This window comes from Lemur catta, chromosome 18 (assembly GCF_020740605.2).
Source record: "Lemur catta isolate mLemCat1 chromosome 18, mLemCat1.pri, whole genome shotgun sequence".
Taxonomy (NCBI): domain Eukaryota; kingdom Metazoa; phylum Chordata; class Mammalia; order Primates; family Lemuridae; genus Lemur; species Lemur catta.
In genome coordinates, this window is record NC_059145.1 from 40146176 (window position 1) to 40166375 (window position 20200).

At 36.6% G+C, this 20200-nt stretch overlaps 1 protein-coding gene and 1 pseudogene across 1 annotated transcript in view; one reads left to right on the plus strand and one right to left on the minus strand.

The window, feature by feature from the left end:
• Positions 1-20200, plus strand: part of MAP4 (microtubule associated protein 4) — a 191313-nt gene that overhangs the window by 35839 nt on the left and 135274 nt on the right. The window lies entirely within an intron of this gene.
• LOC123623402 lies at positions 4651-4954 on the minus strand (annotated as a pseudogene).

Sequence of the window (20200 nt, forward strand, 5' to 3'; positions counted from 1 at the left end):
CTGAAAGTCAGATATTCTCAGTGTCAAAGAATATCTTTGAGAGTACAAAAGATAAAGTGTTGGAAGCTATTTGAAACTTAGAGTGACAGTTTGCTAAGACATAGAAAATATGTCTACTTCATATCATAAATTATATGATAAGAAGATAAGCACCATTGAAACTAGTCCTGATAAGTTTACAAAGAAATTAAACACTATGATTTTCAGTATTTCTAATGTTCTCTAGTGTAGTAAATATTAGTTTTCCTGTTTTTTTCATTTTCTTATACAATTATAACTGACAGTTTTTAATGTTTCAACAAAAAAATTTAAAGATCACAGAACAAGTGTATTTTTTCCCCATTAATGATTATGATCACTTTGCTTGCCATGTCACTTTTACGGTTTCACACTATTGTGTAAAATGAAGTACTTAATTGTTGAAAGCTTAGTTTTTCTCCTCAGCTTCTAGTGGCACTCTTTAACTGGCCTTTTCTTGTAGAAGTTTGTATATGCATCTACAACAAAGCGTGTTTCTTTTGGCAAGCTTTGCTTTAAAAAAATAATTGTACTGGGCCGGGTTCGGTGGCTCAAGCCTGTAATCCTAGCATTCTGAGAGGCCAAGGCAGGAGGATCGCTTGAGCTCAAGAGTTCGAGCCCAGCCTGAGCAAGAGAGAGACCCTGTCTCTACTAAAAATAGAAAAATTAGCCAGGCATTGTGGTGCATGCCTGTAGTCCATCTACTCGGGAGGCTGAGGCAGGAGTGCTTGAGCCCAGGAGTTTGAGGGTGCAGTGAGTTAGGCTGATGCCACGGCACTCTATCTAGTCCGGGCAACAGAGCGAGACTCTGTCTGTCTCAAAAAAAAAAAAAAAAATGCAAGAAAGGAAATATCCTTGAAGCTGGTATTAAGTATCTCATGCAAAGGAAGATATTAGTTTAATGTGCTTGGTGCTATCTCTTTCTTTTTTTTTTTGGCAACAGTTTTATTGAGATACATTCACATACCATATAATTCACCCATTTAAAGTGTACAATTTCAGTGGTATTTGGTATATTCAAATATGGGCACCATTACTACAATCAATTTTACAACGTTTTCATGATCCCCAGAAGAAACCTCATATTCTTTAAGGGTTACCCCCTAATACCCTAATCCTGTCAAGCCCTAGGCAACCACAAATCTACTTTCTTTCTATGCATTTACCTATTCTGGATATTTTATATAGATAGTTTTTTTTGTGTGTGTGTGAGTGGCTTCTTGTATTTAGCATAATGTTTTCAGGGTTCATCTATCTTGTAGAATGTATTAGTACTTCATTCCTTTTTATGGCTGAATAACATTTCACAACAAGGATATACGTTATTTTGTTTATCCATTTGTTCATGGGTTTTTTTGTTGTTTGTTTGTCTGTTTTGAGACAGGGAGTGTTTGAAAGGGTTGTTGTAAATAACAAAAGACTGGTTTTTAAATATTTTTTTTTTTTTTTAAATTGTAAGAGATGGGTTCTCACTATGATGCTCAGACTAGAGTGCGGTGGCTATTCACAAGCGTGATCATAGCACACTGTGGCCTCCAACTTTTGGGGCTCAAGTGATCCTCCCACCTCAACCTCCTGAGTGGCTGGGACAATAGGTGTGCACTACTGCTCTGGCCAAAAGACTGTTTTTTACCTTTATCCTTGAGGAGCTACTTTGGAATCAAGAACAAAAGGCCAAATACTTTAACAAAAGATGTTCTTAGTGCTGTAGTCACTTAGGAAATAACCAGGCTTCCAGGAGCTGAGAACCAGGAATCCTGAACAAAAATCAAAATATATAATCATAATATCACAAAGTCCTTTATCATATATGTGATTTATGCAGTTGACCTTTTAACAGCATAGGTTTCAACTGTGGAGGTCCACTTTACACAGATTTTCTTCTGCCTCTGCTACCACTGAAACAAGAAGACCAACTCTCTTTTCTCTAGCTTACTTTAAGAATATAGTATATAATACATATACCAAATATCAACTATCAGTAAGGCTTCTGGTCAACAGGAGGCTATTAATAATTAAATTTTTGGAGAGTCAAAAGTTAATATACATGATTTTCGACTCCACAGGGGTAATTGCCCCCAACCTCCACATTGTTCAAGGGTCTCAACTATAAATATTTTCTCCCATTCTGTGTATTGTCTTTTCCTTTCTTGGGGGAGAGGAGAATAAAGAGAAGTTGTATTACTTTGCCAGCAAAGGAGGAAAAATGGTAGACCTTCTCATCTCAAAATCCAAATTTCCCAAACATTCACAGAAATACAGAGCTTTTAAAGGATGGGATCTCAGCTTCAGGCAATTACTATTCAACTACAGTTGGTGATTCTGATCATCCCATCTCCACTGAAGACAATCTTGTGACCTCTGCCCAGGACCTCCCTTTATCAGGTCTTGTCTTTTCATTTTCTTGATGATGTCCTTTGAAGCATGAAAGTTTTTAATTTAGATGAAGTCCAATTTATTTTTTTCTTTTGTTACCTGTGCTTTTGGTGCCATATTTAAGAAATAAATAATTGCCGAATCCAAGGTCACGAGGATTTATCCCTATATTCTCCTCTAAGAGTTTTATAGTTTTAGCTGTTAAATTTGGTCTTTGCTCCATTTTGAGTTAATTTTGTGTGTGTAGTGTGAGTTGAGGGTCCAACCTCATTGTTTTGTGTGTGGATATTCAGTTGTCACAGCACCATTTGTTGAAAAGACGTTCCTTCCCCATCGAATTTTGTTGGCACTATGTCAAATTAATTGACTGTAAATATGAAGATTATTTTTGGACTTTCTGTTCTGTTGCCTTATGTTTATGCCATACTAGTGCCACATTGTCTTGATTATTGTAGCTTTGTGTAGTATATTCTGGAATTGGGATGTGTGAGTCTTCTAGCTTTGTTCTTCAAGATTGTTTTGGCTATTCTCAATCTCTCGAATTTCCCTATGAATTTTAGGATTAGTCTGTTAATTTCTACAATGAAGCTAGCTGAGATTTTGATAGAGATTTTATTGAACCTGTAGATCAGTTTGGGAAGTACTTCCATCTTAATGTTAAGTCTTTTGATCCATGAACTTGAGCTGTCTCTCCATTTGTTTAGATCTTCCTTAGTTTCTTTCAGCATGTTTTATATTTTTCAGAGTATAATTGTACACTTTTATTAAGTTTATTTTTAGGCCAGGTGTGGTGGCTCATGCTTATAATCTCAGCACTTTGGGAGACTGAGACAGGAGGATTGCTTGAGGCTAGGAGTTTGAGACCAGCCTGAGCAACACAGTGAGACCTCATCTCTACCAAAAATTAAAAAAAAAAAAAAAAAAATTAGCCAGGCATGGTGGTGCATGGCTGTAGTCCCAGCTGTTCAGGCACCTGAGGAAGGAGGGAGGATTGCTTCGTTTGAGTTTGTTGCTGCAGTGAGCTATGATTGTACCACCGCATTCTAGCGTGGGTGATAGAGTGATATACTCTGTCTCTTAAAATTATTTTTAAGTATTTTATTCTTTTTGATGATATAGTAAGTGGAATTGTTTTCTTAGTTTCATTTCTGGATTATTCATTGTAAATGTTTGGTGCTTTTTAAATATTAGTTTTTTTTAATTTCAAACTTTAAGGTTGGTTGGGCACGGTGGCTAATGCCTGTAATCCCAGCACTTTGGGAGGCCAAGGCCAGAGGGGTCGCTTGAGGCCAGGAGTTTGAGAACAACTTGGGCAACATAGCAAGACCCCATCTCTACTAAAAAAAAAAATAGCCAGGCTTGGTGACACATACCTGTAGTCCCAGCTACTTGGAAGGCTGAGGCAGGAGGATCACTGGAGCCCAGGAGGTTGAGGTTATAGAGCTATGCTCACCCTGCTGCATTCCAGCCTGAGTGACAGAGTGAGACCCTGTTTCTAAAAAAAAGAAATAAAACCTTAAATTCTTATTATTGGCTTGTATTGTAGAGTGTTCTTATGAAAGCTTTATTTCAGCAATGGCTTTTAAGCATGCTGGGGTTAGACTTTGAGCTGTTAGTGATTGTTTGTGAGCTATAGTCCTTAGGGATTCCAAACTGATGACTACATATGTCACTTGTATGGTCAGTGTGACTGGTTTTCAAAAGCCCTTTCAGTTATAAAGCAAATGACTTGGCAACAGAAATGCCTTTCATTCATATCATTCTTCTGTTTTCTTGTGCAAAGGGCTGTAGTTAAGAGGAATGGTTAGATTTTAGTGGTTGGCTTACCAAGTTGTTTTTAGAGGAAGTGTATAAAAGTATTGTTGAGCCTAACAACTTTAAGATTAAAAACCATTCTATAGGCAGGGCAGAATCCTCTTGCAGATATTTTGCTTAACCGTAAGAAGAGTTCAAGCTATGACTTTTGAGATTAAAGCTTCAATTATGTAAGCATAAGATGGTTTTATCATCTACATCAGAACCATTTGGACTACTTTGAAATACAGACTCCTGGGCTCCTGCTGAGATTTACCATATCAGATTCTGGGAATAGAAATCTGTAATCTATTTTAAACCATCTTCCCAGGAAATATCCACATTAAAGTTTGAAAACTACTTTTATTTATTTATTTTTGTTATCTATAATGTGTTTATTGGGATGGTTTTCCACTCATCTTTTTTTTTCCTTTTTATTTACCAGAGGCCCAAGGAACCCACTTATCTTGATTTAGGGCTCCTTCGGTGCTGCTTCCATTTAAAGGGGCATCCTTCTGTAAACCTTGCTTTTCCTTCTTTAGGCTGACAGATGTGACAGTGGAGTAGCCAGTACACAACTACTATGTGTGCATGGCTAACGACCGTGGTGATTTTATAGCATCCTGGGCATTTCACATCCGTGAAGTTAGGAATTGGGGCTCTGTAGAAGGTGCTGCTTCTTGTGTTTCCTCTTCTCTTCTTCTGGAGAGGGATGCAGGAGATTCTTTGCAAGAGGTTTATTTTCTGGCTGGGTGCTGTGGCTCATGCCTGTAATCCTAGCACTCTGGGAGGCCAAGGCAGGAGGATCACTTGAGGTCAGGAGTTCAAGACCAGCCTGAGCCTGAGCGAAAGGGAGACCTTGTCTCTATTAAAAATAGAAAAAATTAGCCAGGCATGGTGGCACGTGTCTGTAGTCCCGGCTACTAGGGAGGCTGAGGCAAGAGGATCACTTGAGCCCAGGAGTTTGAGGTTGCAGTGAGTTATTATGACACCACTGCACTCTAGCTGGGACAACAGAGCAGAGACTCTGTCTCAAAAAAAAGAGGGGGGGGGCTTGCTCCCGTGGGGAAGTCATCACCACTGGAAAACTGAAAACCACTTTTAATTGTACCTGCTTTTGTTAAGAGATTCTCCCCCACCCCGGACAGGGTCTTGCTCTGTTGCCCAGATGAGAGTGCAGTGGCATCGTCATAGCTCGCTGCAAGCTCAAACTCCTGAGCTCAAGGGATCCTCCTGCCTCAGACTCCCAAGTAGCTGGGAGTACAGGCACACCCCACCAGCCCAGCTAATTTTTCTATTTTTTGTAGAGACAGGCTCTTGCTCTTGCTCTGGCTGGAAGATATTGGCCATTTTTATCAGAACTGAAATTTTCAAATTATGGGTCACAGACAGCCCTTCAAAACAAAACAAAACAAAACAAAACAAAAAAACAACAGAAGAGAATGGAACAGAAGATATCAGTGCATTTTCCATAGTAAGAATGAGTATTGATTCATGAAACTTCTGTTTTGTTTATATGTGAATATGGATCATGATATAAATGTATTTTTTGCCATGGGTTGTGATTAAAAGAAAAAATTGAAGACCTGAGAATTATAAAGACATGTAACATATTTTTCTCTCACTCATTCATACATTCTTTTGCATCTACCATGCTTCTGGAACTGGGATAGGTGCTGGGTGAGCATCCAAAAATCACTCTGAAAATCCCTACTCTTGAGCTCACAGTTTATAGAGGGTAACAGGCACATAAATTATAAAGTGGAATAGTAGAAGCTCATGTCATATGAGCCATATACTAGAAGTGCATGTCATATAGAGTGCTCTGGAAGTCATGGAGGCTCTCACAGGGACGGAGATAGTTGAGGTAGTCTTGAAAAGGCAGAAAAGAAGAATAGCATTTTAGTTATTAAGCATGCGAGAATTATTTTAAGATTGAAGAGAGAGAATTGATATAAATTAATTCTGATTCAGCATACTTATATACTTGTCCACTCTTACTCATTACTCATTCACCTTCAGAATGTCAGACTACTCGTCTACACCACTGGAAGATACTATGTTATTTGTTGCTTATCGTTGCCTGCTGCAAGTTCCTTTGTTTACATCAGCTACCTTCAGTCATTTGGATTTCAAATGCATACTGACACACACAAATTTAGAGATTAAACAGTGCTCTTGATCTGTCTTGTTTCTTGAGTGTTTTAGAGCAGAGACTGTGCTAAGTACATAAGCAGAAGAAATGGCCTAGTCAAGAGTCTGAAGGTGCACACCCCTTGTTAAAGCATTTGGCCATAGCTTCATACATGGCAGTCAGACAGAAGGCACATTCATGTATTTTGAGTACCCAGAAATATGGTGAATGATGAATAACAACTTTTTTTAAGAATTAAAAAGTAGGGGGAGTAAAGTTAGTAGGAGTTAATGCTCTAATGCACAGCAGTTTCACTTTTTCACTAGACATTGAAAGAGGTTTCATTAGAGGATCAGATCAGTAGCAGTGTTGGTGAGGGGAGCTAGCTGGTTACCCAGCATGGATGGGGATGGATAGAGGTCTTAGGAGGGAGTGTTTATATAGCCTTTGACTTGTCAGTATATTTAATAATCTTTTAGATTTGCCTAGAGCTTGCTATAAAAATTGCTGTGAGAATCAGTATTTGCTGGTAATTTAAGGGTTGGGGTCTACTGCTTTACTAGCTGAGTAACCTCAGGTAAGTTAGGTAAGTGCCTTGGTGTCCTCATTTTAAATGGGGATACCTGTGTCCTAGAGTTGTTCAATAAATTAAGTGAATTAATATATGTAAAATTAATATTAGAATGGTCTCTAGAATGTAAGCACTCAGTAAATGTTCTTATTTTTATATGTAGCTATTTCTTGAGGTGATGCTGGAGGGAAGTCCTTATTTTTCTTACAAATTAGACCCATGATAGGTTCAGTGTTTGGACTAGAATATGAAGTTTGCTGCTTAGTTGTTACAATAGTGATTTTTTTTTCTAGCATTAAACAGTTCTGAAAGTTTTTCGTTTTGTTCACTTACAGCTAGACACCAAAGAAAGGGAAAAACTCTGTAGAATAAGTGATTTTTTAAAATGATCAATGTGTGGGCTTTTTTCCTATGATCTCGTCTTTTCCTTTTGCTTGCCAGAACAGTAAAAATAGATCTGGTTTCCTGGGTTATCACAGCTTGTAACAAAAAGCTTTTTGATAAAGTTGGCTGTTGGGTCAGTGGAATGAGATAACTCCTTTCTAAGTAGTGTGAAATGTCCTCTAAGTATTCGTTGAGACAAAAGCATGCTGAATAGGCTAACCACACAATAAGCCTCACTTTGTGAATATGTTCAGGGCAGGAGTGTGGGTTTTCTGTGTGATAGGATACTACTGATATGTAGAAGAAGGGGAAAGGTACTTGGCACAGTACCTACGCCTTCTTGCTGGCCACGTGTAGAAAGAGATTGAATTGATAAAGGGGCTCAGGATACACTTAAGGTTGGAACCTGGACATAGGCCATCACATTTTGAAATGAATTAGCTGAATTAACTGAATTCAGTACTGAATTAACTGAAAACAGAGTAGCTTTTCTACATTTGGATTAGTGCATCTCTAATTAAAAATTCTTAAGGACAGTTTGAAACTGGAGAGAAATGGTGAGGCCATGGAATTGTATACTTTAAAATGGTTAATTCTATGTTACATAAATTTCACCTCAATTTTAAAAAAGAAAAAATTATTAAGGACAACTGGAAAGAAAACTAATACACTCACTTTTCTGTTTGTATGAAATTAAATTGTATACTTAGGAGCTTTAGCCAAGGCTTCAACCTTCACATCATAGATATTGACAATAGAGGCATAGTGCGATAATTTAGAGTTAAATAAGAGACACAAATCCATATGAGGCAGGCATGTCATTTAAAAAATAATAGCTATTTGGTGCTATTTTTAATAGGTAAATATAGCTGGTCTTGTCCTATTGACCCCTGAGAGAACTAAAGGATTCTAACTTAGTGTAGAAAATGATCAGAATTATAATACTTCCTATTTTTTCCCTCTGCTGCCTAATTTGGAATGTAGGGTAGAAAGGAAATCTTAGTTCTAGTTGAGACTCAAGGATGACCTGGGACAAGTATCTTTGTTAATTCCCTTGGCCCTTTTCTCACTTTTAAAATAAAGAGGTTGGATCCAAATGCCCTTTCCAAAGTTTTATGATTTGGTTAGAAATATTAGACATGCATTGCTAAGTTATTTTGTTTTATTTCTCTGTACATGAATAAGTACTTGTTAGAATTGATCACTGTTGTCTCTCTGTGAATCAATAAGGGTAAGTTGACTTTCAGGAGTACTGGTGGTAGAACTTCAGAGTTGAGGCTTTGATGGTGGGTCAGCTAGTTTGCAGTGATTAGAGCCTTGGAAGTTATTGATACACAGTCTCTCTGGGGAATTGCAGGTTGTGTGAGAGAATAGTTTTTGGTCATGGATCAGATTTAAGTTGAAAGTGAATACTGATTTGTTTCTAGAATATTAAAGGAGGGTATCATATACTATCTTTTTCTTAGATCTGTTTCCCTGGGGAAAATTGGTAATATATTGTGCACAATTTACATTTTTCTGTATTTAAGAAACTTCTGTAAATAAGACCCAGATATGTTTTTTCATGGTTACACAATGTTAAATACTGAAATGGCATTAGCCATCAAGTGCTTGATTATAACCATGGAGCAAACTCTCTGACCACTTTAGAAATGCGTATTCTGACTATGTTCAGAAATAAAGACAGTTTATAATTAATACATCATTTTCTTTTTATGTAAACTTGTCAATCTAAAGATTAAAAGTTATTTTTTATTTTAGGATATATTTAGATTTATAGGAAAGTGAAGATAATACAGAGAGTTCCCATATATCCCATGCCCAGTTTCCTCTATTATTAACATCTTACATTAGTATGGCATATTTATATATATGGTTATAATTAATGAACTCTCATATATTATTATTAACTGAAGTCCATAGTTTATTTAGATTTCCTTAATTTTTACCTAATGACCTTTATTTGCTCTAGGATCTCATCTAGGATACCACATTGCATTTAGTTGTCATGCTTAGGCTTCTCTTGATTGTGACAATTTCTCAAGACTTTCCTTGTTTTTGATGATCTTGACAGTTTTGAGGAGCACAGTGTTTTGCAGAATGTCCTTCAGATGGGATTTGCCTGATTTTTTTTTTTATGATTAGATGGGGGTTATGGTTTTTAGGATGATCACAGAGATATAGTGCCACTCATCACATTTTATCAAGGGTACGTACTGTCAACATGACTTACCACTGTTGATGTTAATCTGGATCACCTGGTTTAGGTAGTGTTTGTCAGGTTTCTCTTTCCCTCCATGTCCATATTATACTCTTTGTAAGGAGGTTACTGTGTGCTACCCATACTTAAAGAATGAGGGATTATGTTCTACCTCCTAAAAGTGGAGTATCTACATTAATTATTTGGCATTCTTCACGGGAGATTTGTTTTTTCTCCCTCATTTATTCAGTCATTTATTTATATCAGTATGGACTCATGAATACTTATTTATACCTTGAGTTATGGTCCAAGACTACTTTATTTTCTTGCTCAAATTATTCCAGCTTTGGTCATTAGAAGCTCTTTCAGTTGACTCCTATGTCCCTTTGACTTACCCCCATCAATTTTTTTCCCCACTTCCTAACTTTCTGGCATAACAAGATGCTTCAGGCTCATCTTGAATATTTCCTGCCTCAGTCCTAGAATTAGTCATTTCTTCAAAGATGCCTGATTCTTTTTATCAGAGAATGGTATTAGAAACCAAGATCTGGGTGCTAGGTATGCTTGTTGCTTACTGCGGTGTCTGCTAAAGATTTTTTTTTTCAGAGATAGGGTCTTGCTCTGTTGTCCAGGCTGGAATGCAGTGGCATGATCATAGCTCACTGTAGCGTTGAACTCCTGGGCTCAAATGATCCTCCTGTCTCAGCCTGCCAAGTAGCTAGGACTACTGGTATGTGCCATCACATCTGGCTAATAAAAAAAAAAAAAAATTTTTTTTTTTTTTTTTTTTAGAGATGGGGTCTTGCTATGTTGCCCAGGCTGTTCTTGAACTCCTGGCACACCACCACGCCCTCCCACAATGGCTTCCCAAAGTGCTGGGATTACAGGCCTAAAGATTTTAATTAAGCTTTATTTGTGTTTGAAAGGGATGGAAATGTCATATTTAAGGGTGGAAAAAAGTTTAGGGAGCCGGGCAAGGTATCTCATGCCTGTAATCCTAGCACTCTGGGAGGCCAAGGCAGGAGGATTGCTTGAGCTGAGGAGTTCAAAATCAGACTGAGCAAGGGCGAGACTCCGTCTCTAATAGGAAGAGAAAAATAAGCTAGGCTTGGGGGCACACCTGTAACCCCAGCTACTCTGGAGGCTGAGGCAGGAGGATCACTTGAGCCCAGGAGTCTGAGGTTGCAGTGAGCTATGATGATGCCACTGCACTCTACCTGGGGCCAGAGGGAGACTTTGTCTCAAAAAAAAAAAAAAAAAAAAAAAAAATTTAGGCTTGTTCCTAATTTAGACTTCTTTCTCCGATTCTTTTTTATCTTTTCTGCCTACGTCCTTTTGCTACAGTTTTATTGGTACTAGCACTAGATCTTAAAATATGTAAAATCTCTATTACACTAATTGTCTGTAGCTATGATACATAGAATTTTAAACCCTTCAGATTATACCCTTAGGAATGAGTATGCATTCTTGCTCTTTTCATAAAGCAGAGGCGTCAGGGCAGGGCTTTTCATGTCGTTGACTAAACTCTGAAAGAGGAGTTTGTTAGTGGTTATTCCTTCCTGTGGAAGTAAGACATTTTGGATGTATGAATCAGGTTCTGATAATGCTCTAAAGGAATTGCCACTGGTTTCGTAGTGTATGTTTTTTCTTTTCTCTCCCTCTCCCATCTTTCCTCTCTGCTGACTTTGTGATTTAAATAAACCAAGCCGCTGAAACGTAGCCAAGATTCTACTGCCATTAGGAAATATTTAGAATTGATAATGATTTAAATAGCTCCAGTGCAATAGTCTCTTACTTAAACTGCTACAACACACTGGCAGTTAAAGTGAATGAGTGAAGCTGGCCTGAAATAAGAGATGATGCTGCGTACATTGTGTGAATGAGTGTCTACAGAAGGCAGGTGCTTCTCAGCTCCAGTATATCATTGCTAAGTGGGAATGCATGATCATAGTGTGATCTTCTGATTTTTAAAAAGAAGCTGTAAATCTATTTTCATTCAAAAATTCCTGATTTTGGAGATACTGGCACAGTTTTTCAAAACACTGTGTAGGCTCCAGTCAGATGGGGTCCATAGAAAACGAAAACAAAACCAAAAATCACTATGTAGGCCACTGCACTGAGGCCCCTGTTTGACTTAAGATCGCCACTGTTTGACCTAGGTTCACACCCTGAACCAGTGCTTTTCTTGTAGGTTCAACAAGTACTGATCTTGAGGAGAGGGTCTGGGTGGGAGTTAGGACACCTTGGTTCTGATTGTAGTTTTGCTAATTAGCTGAATGCCACTGGGCAAGGGGAAACCTCTTTGAATCTCACTTTTCTGAATTGTAAAATATGACAGTAAACTGGAGAATTTAAGGTTCTCCCTTACTCTTTATTATTTTATATATTTATACATATATTTCACTTGGACTGTAAAACAATGACCGTTTATGGCTTGAGGACATCAGGAAGTCTAACCAGTCTAAGTGCTTTAGTAATAGAGGAGACCATTATGTTTTCTCTAGATGTAGTTTCTTCTAGGCCACAGAGGATTCTTACCTGCTTTCCTGAACTCTTGGCATACTTGCTGCCTCTCAGTCTTTATCTGGCAAATTGTGCACATATAAATGCATTATGTTTCTGTTTTTTCAAGTAAATGATAAACTAATTCTAATGTGATGAAGGCTGTGTTGATAGGTAGGGTTTGGGGGGAATGTTGTGGTGATGGGTGGAAATAGTAAAGCTGACAGTGACAGTATTAGTTAAGGAGAACATTTTTAAAATTTTATTTATTTCATTGTCTTTAGTTTGAACTAATCAATTGGTGGCAGTTTTGGTATGGGAATAGTGATGTCTTTGATGTTCATTGCTTAAAGTCAGCTGCCCAAGATCACAGGATGACTTATACTAATTACTCTAACAGCAACACTGAAATCTGAAAAGCTATGTTCTGGAATTCAGTCTACAGGGATAAGGAAAGACTGTTACTTCCTCCTTTGATTTCATATTACTTTTTATCTAGCAGGTACTTTTATAGGAAGATTAAGATTCTTCTAGAAAAATCTTAAAGACAAGAGAAATAAATTTTTCATATACTTGAAGAATATAAGTTAATGATTCACTTAATACTCATAGATCAGCTGTAGCATTTTTGTAAACACATGGTCATTTGGTTCTTGGCATTGTCTTTGGGATAAATCATCTTGATGTAATTGTGTTTTAGTAAGAATCATACCTCTGTTCTTAAGGTCAGTCTGAATTCTTGTTTTGTGTAGATTGTCAATTTTTTTAGAGAAAACTTTGTATTTGAGTGCTATATAATATGAGCATTTATAATGTAATCTGTCATGGGAATGTCTGTTTACAAGTAATTTAAGCCTCTGTGAGCCGAGCCTCACAAAGCAAACTTAATCCTAAACCCTTAATTAAGCAGAAGTCTAAATTGATGGAGTAATAGACAAGCAGGATTTATGTTTACACAGTAATTGCAATAATTTTGGCCAAAACATTTGGCCAAATTGTCACTAATTCAGAATCCCATAGAATCATTAATGGAAATTGTGTATGTAGCATTTTTTTTTTTTTTTTTTGAGACAGAGTCTCACTCTGTTGCCTAGGGCTGGAGTGCCTCAGCGTCAGCCTAGCTCACAGCAACCTCAAACTCCTGGGCTCGAGCGATCCTCCTGCCTCAGCCTCCTGAGTAGCTGGGACTACAGGCATGTGCCACCATGCCCGGCTAATTTTTTCTATATATATTTTTAGTTGTCCAACTAATTTTTCTTTCTATTTTTAGTAGATACGGGGTCTCGCTCTTGCTCAGGCTGGTCTCGAACTCCTGAGCTCAAATGATCCACCTGCCTCAGCCTCCCAGAGTGCTGGGATTACAGGCATGAGCCACTGCGCCCAGCCAGCAGTTTCTTTGTAGATAGTGCATAGTTATAAGTATTCAGGAGAAGAGTGTATATAAAAGATATTTCTCTTCAGATGTATAGAATTTGCTTTTTAGCTCTAATGACAACAATTCAGGAGGTTCTAAGTCAGCATATTATTTTTTTTTTAAAAAATATGTGTATGTATGCATACCTAATAAAAATTAGTGCTTTTTTGAATACATTCCTTAGCACTTAGTATTAGGTCAAGCCATGTGAAATTCCAGTTTTTGTAGGTTAAAAAATGGTCAAATACGAACAATTGTATATCGTTCTGCCTAATAGATAATCAGTTTTGTTGACATGAACAGAGTCAAATCATAAAATGATAGACTGAAAAAGAACTTCATGAATAATTCTCTTTTTGTAAGCAAAGCGAGGTAACTTGCCCAAGATATATTCAGTTTATGGCAGAGGTAAAGAGAGGTTAGGTTATCTGCCAATAGTGGATTATTTTTAATCTGACTTGAGTTATTGTTAAAAGCTTTTTTTTCCCTGTTTTCCTTCTGTAGAAGGAAAGGCATAATCAGAAGCCATATATTTGACTGTGGCCTAATGCCATGGAACTCTTCATAGAAACGAACACCATCACAAACACAATCTTCACATGATAGACTTACATAGTGTAAGATTTTTAAAATACTCCTCAGAATATAAGAAGAATATTATTAAACAGCTGATGCAAGTCAGACTGTGAGAGGCAGTATCAATCATAATATTTGAGATGAATACCTCAGATTTTCACAGCATTTTTGTAGAAATTTAAGGTAAAATTTTATATGAGAGATTATTTTGCTGCCTTTTTGTGGTCTTGGAACAAACCTTGGGATAATAATTTTTACTTCTTATATGTATCATGGAAATCTTTTACTGTGTAAAAGTCCCTGAACAGCAAGTCAGGAGATTTGGTTCTCCTATCAGCTAGTATAATTTTTGGATTTGTTTTGTTCATCAGTTTTCTTATTTGTAAAATGAGGATGTTAGATATGTAAGATCTTTGTATTAGGGTAGTTAATGCTATTGGTTTGAACATATCTAACCATTTCAGTTGCTTTACAAAATAATGGTTTATTTCTTGCTCACATCACTGACTGAGTGTTTGGCCTGTGGCTTTCATGTGATTGAGGAATTTCAGCTCTTTCCATCTGGTGTCTTTGTGTCTACCACTCCATCCCTTTTTTTTTTTTTTTTTAGACAGAGTCTCGCTTTGTTGCCCAGGTTAGAGTGAGTGCCATGGCGTCAGCCTAGCTCACAGCAACCTCAAACTCCTGGGTTTAAGCGATCCTACTGCCTCAGCCTCCCGAGTTGCTGGGACTACAGGCATGCGCTACCATGCCTGGCTAATTTTTTCTATATATATTTTAGTTGGCCAGATCATTTCTTTCTATTTTTAGTAGAGACGGGGGTCTCACTCTTGCTCAGGCTGGTCTCGAACTCCTGACCTCGAGCAATCCACCCGCCTCGGCCTCCCAGAGTGCTAGGATTACAGGCATGAGCCACCGTGCCTGGCCCCTCTTTTGTATTTAGTTAGTTGACAGCAAAGAGCACCAGGAGAATCTCTTAAAAATGTTTTGTAGTGAAGCCTATTTCTTTAGATTACGTTGCATTGACTAGAATCCAGTCACATGGTCTCAACTGCTAACTCCAAGGGAGGTAGGAAATGTTGTATTTCTGAATACCCAGAAAGAAGCAAGATTGCCATCTCTGCCACAGTCCTTTCAGTTTGTATATTTTCTGAGTCTATATTCACCATCAAAATCTTTTTCCTGTTGCACATTGCTTTCTGTACCTTTGATTGCTTAGAATTTACTTCCAAATTTCTTGGAAGGAATTTAGTTTGTAAGTCAAAGCAGCTCTTTGGTGATTGCTATGTTTAGGCGTGCCACCCCTCCCCCAATGATTATATCATATTTTTTTATGGTTTTGTTTGTGGTTTAAACTTCTCTTTTATCTCATTATGCTTTGCTTAGTTTTGAATGATTAAAAACACATCAGTTGCAAAAATCTCCCAGTGCTTGTATAAGAAATACAATAGAATATTAAACACAACCAAAATCAGAGCCACAGGGTCATTGTCCACCCACATTCAGTCTATCAGCCCAGTAGCAGAAGGGAGAACAGACAAACCTTATACTGTCTTTTAAAGGTCAGCACATGCAGACTTTCAGACCAATAGAGAAACACATTCCAATGAGAAGGCAAAGTTCTCATTGCCTTCTGCCCACTTTAGATTAAATTTGGAGAGTCAGCAAAAGTCTTTCAGTTGATTTCAGCTGCTGTTTTAAAGTCATTTCTATCCTTCCTCCTCCTCCTCTATTTTTTTCCTGTGATACATTATACGTGCTCTTTTTTATGTAAGTACCACATAGAGCCTTCCTATGTTAGTACATTTAATGAGAATAATCTAAACCTAAGTATTAAATGTATTCTTTTCTTAAAATATATAATTAGCTCAAAATAATTCCATAGTTCGGTTTTGTATTATATTTGGATCAAGTTTCTTGTGTAGTTCCCCTCTAGTAAACTACCCTCTTCCCTGTTTTTAGTTGCCTCTTTTTTTCGTATGCCATCTGTACCATATGTCTGAGGTCATTCAGCTTTTTAAATTATACTGTCAGAAACGTTCGGGTTTTTAAATTGTACTATTAATTTTAGACAATTGTTTCTAGATCCTAGTGTATTATCATCATCTTGGGATTTCATTTCATTTCTCTTATAGGTTAATAGTACTATTTCTTGGATACTGTGGCTTTCGTAGGATATTGTATTAATTTGTCATTTTCCTGGACTCTGTACTGTGAAGTTTATTTTCAGAAAGGTGCCTAGAAAATAAACTTTTTGGATTTTTTTTTTGTTTAAATTTCCCACTTTAGTCCTCACTTAATAGATTAGTTGGACATAAAAATCTAGCTTCGAAATAGTTTTTTCCTGTTTTAAAGGCACTACTCCATTGTTTCCTAGCATCTAATGTTACAATTAGAAATAAAGAAGCCAATCTGTTTCTCATAACTGGGTAGCTACTGCTGAGGGGAATTTTCTTTTCTTTCGTTTTTTTTTTTTTTTTTTTTTTAAGATACAGAGTCTTGCTGATTTGCCCAGGCTGGATTCAACTCCTGGGCTCAAGTGATCCTCCCACCTCAGCCTCCTGAATAGCTGAGATTACATGTAGGTTACACTGCACCTGACTGAGGGGAATTTTCTTTTTGTTTTCCTCTTTTCCCTCTCCTGTCCCTCCATCATGTCTGTTTCCTTCATTCCCCCAATGATTATGAAAATATTATCTGCTGAGGCTTTGTTGTTTTACCTTTCACATTTAGACCTGCCATCCAACGGGAATTGATTTTTGTGTATACTGTGAGGTAGGACTCAAAAGTATCCAATTGACCTAGCATCATATATTGAAAAGACAGTTCTTTCCCCCACTGCTCTGCACTGTCACATTTGTCATATATCAAATATGTATATGCATGTGGTTCTGTTTTGAAAGTGTTTTCTTGCACTGGCCTCTTTCATGGTGGTGCTGGTACCACAATGTCTTTATTACTCTATTTATGTGTTTTTAATTTCAAATGTATGAAATTGCCATAGGTCAGAAACTGTCATTAGTTTTCATCATTATCATATGGTTCAGTCCATTGAGTTTAGATATCCAGTAGCTCCAGTAGTTCCTATAAATTTGTTCTCTAAGATTGTCTTGGCTATTTTCGTTTCCATATCAAATTTAGAATCAACTTTTCAATTTTATTTAAAAAGAAAAAACCTGCTAGATTTTGCTTGGGATTATGTTGAATCTGTAGATCAGTTTGAGGATAATTGACATCTTTAAAACATTGAGTCTTCCAGTTCACGTACATGATCATGATCCTGTCGTTTATTTGCCTTTAATTTTTTTTTTTTTTTAAGAGACAGGGTCTTGCTCTCTTGCTCTGTTGTGTGGACTGGAGTGCAGTGGTGTCATCATAGCTCACTGCAACCTCAAACTCCTGGGCTCAAGCAATCCACTTGCCTCAGCCTCTTGAGTCACTGGGACTATAGGCGTGAGCCACCATGCCCAACTAAATTTTTAAATTTTTTGTAAAGACAGGGTCTTGCTGTGTTGCCCAGGCTGGTCTTGATCCTTGGCCTCAAGCCATCCTTGGGGCTCCCAAAGTGCTAGGATTACAGGTGTGAGGCACTATGCCCAGCCTTTTTGTTTATTTTCTTAGTAGTAGCCATAGATTTATTTCTTTAAGTTATTCTTAGGTAATTTTTAAAATGCCATTGTAAATGGTATTTTGAGTTTTTTAATCTTCCACTTGTTTTCATTGGTATGTGGAATTACAGCTGGGTTTTTAAAATTTACTTAGAGTTCAACATTTTTGCTAAATTCATTTACTAATTCTAATAGTTTATTTCATTTTCTATGTATACAGTCATGTTGCCTGCAAATAATGAGTTGTTTTTTTTTTTTACTTTATAATCTTTATGCTTAAAAAAAATCCTTACACTTTTATTTTTTTTTTTCTTGGCTCACTGGACCAGTATTGATTAGAAGTGACAATAGTAGACATTCTCATTTCTACCTTATCTTAAGGGAATGGTGTTTGTGGTAGGTTTTTAAAAAAAAATTTTGTAGATACCCTTTGTCAGATAAAGGATGTGCTTTCTGTCCTAATCTGCTGAGTCTTTTTTTTCCCAGAGCCTTTTCTGACTCATTTGAGAGGTGAACTTTTAGTTTCTCTCCTTAATCTGTAATGTGGTGAATTACATTAGTAGATTCTTCTAATGTTTCATTAACCAACTTGGTTCAAAATATATCTTTTATACATTACTAGATTTAGTTTGTTAATATTTATTTTAGAACTTTTTCATCCAATTCAGAACTTTTTCATCCAATTCAGGGGTCAGCATACTATGGCTCACAAAAGTGAAATTTAGCCTACTGCCTATTTTTGCGTAATCTACAAGCTAAGAATGGTTTTCACATTTTTAAATGATTGACAGAAAATTAGAAGGAGAGAAATGTTTCATGACAGGTGAACATATGAAATTCAAGTTTCAGTGTCTGTAAATAAAGTTTTACTGGAACACAGACACACTCATGTATTGTCTATAGATGCTTTTACACTATTAAGAAGTGTTGAGTACAGGCAGTTCTTGACTTTTGCACAGTAGTATGGAACTTGAAAAATGGCCATGCAGGGTGAAAGTATGTAAAGCAGTGTTAATCTGTGGGAAAAATTACAAATTTTCTGTGACCTTTGGAAATTTTTTGTCAAAACTTTAAAAACTCTCTGTTGTCTGTTATAAATGTATAGGAAAATGAAAAAAATAGAAAACCAAATATTTAGTACACTGTTATTTAAAACATTAAAAACACTGAGAACTAAAATGTTTTATGTCTTTGTAAAAGAACTTATCAAAAGTAGCTTGAACAGTGCCAGTTTTTTCTTACCATATAATTTATGATATGGAACAGGCATCTTTTCTAGGCCTTGACATTCTATAATAAGTTTGGAATAGTTTCCAACATTTTACCCTTTGTACTTTCAATATTTTGGGGAATTCTTTTAATGTGAAATTTCTTGCCAGCATCACCCCCTCTGGGACATGATCTTTTTTTACCAAACCACTTTCCACATTTATGCAGATAAGTTCACCTTCACTAAGTTCCTTTGGCTGAGTCTTTTGAATGGGGTAACAACAACATTCCCACAGTGAGCTATTTCTTCTATAACTCCATTTATATCCAATTTGAGTTCACTTCCAGTGTTGTTAGTTTTTGGTTCTTTTTGCTGTACTTTCATCTCTTTTGGCCAGTTCCCTCTTTCAGTTATCCATTTTTATAAACTGTCACATGGGTTTATCACTGGGAGAGAAGGAGGCAACACAACTGCATGCTTTGCTGTCTGTGCAAGAACTGAATAACAAATGCACAATCAGTCACAGAAAAACTTTGACAGAAGTGACGTGATTGGCCACTGATCTTTATGTACACTTGTTACATGGCGATTTGTAGACAGAACAGTTGGCAGCGAATTTTGTATTTTATGTAGCTACAGTTAATATATCATAGTGACTAAAACTTGACTATGTTATTGAGAGACTTGTGTTATTTAACTAAACTATGGTAACTGAAATTCGTGTGTATTAGACCTCTGTAAAACAAGGACTGCCTGTAGTTGTGACAAACGTTATATGGGCTGTAAAGTTTAAACTATTTACTGACTCTACATAAAATGTTTGCTGACCCCCACTAAGTTCTCATGAGTTCATTTTTGCTTAAAAATTGTCATCATTCTTTTTGTCTGTTTTTGATATCAAGGATATATTATCAATAATCATAAAATCAGTAGCACATACCTTTAGCACTTACAGTGTTCCAGGCATTGTTTTAAATATTTCATGTATTAGATCCCAAAGTAGATAATACTGTTACCCCCAATTTACATATAAGGAAACTAAAGCAAAGAGGTTAAGAAACTTGCCTGGGATCATGTAGCTACTAAGTGGTAGAACCATAATTTGAACCTCTGGCAGTCTGGGCTTCTACACTACGTATGTTATACTCATATGAGCTTCATAAAATGAATTGGGGAGAATTCTTTTTCTATTTTCTCAAGTTTATGTTAGATCAGAGTTATCTACCCCTTGATTATTTGGAAGAACTCCTATAAAACTCTTGATTTTGTGTGTGTTTCTGCATATTTGGAATATTTAAATATGTTTTTGGATTTCATTAATTGATTTAAGGCTACCTACATTTTCTATTATATTTTGGATCAGTTTTGGTAATAAATTCTAGGAATTAGTGTGTTTTATCTGATTTTCAGATT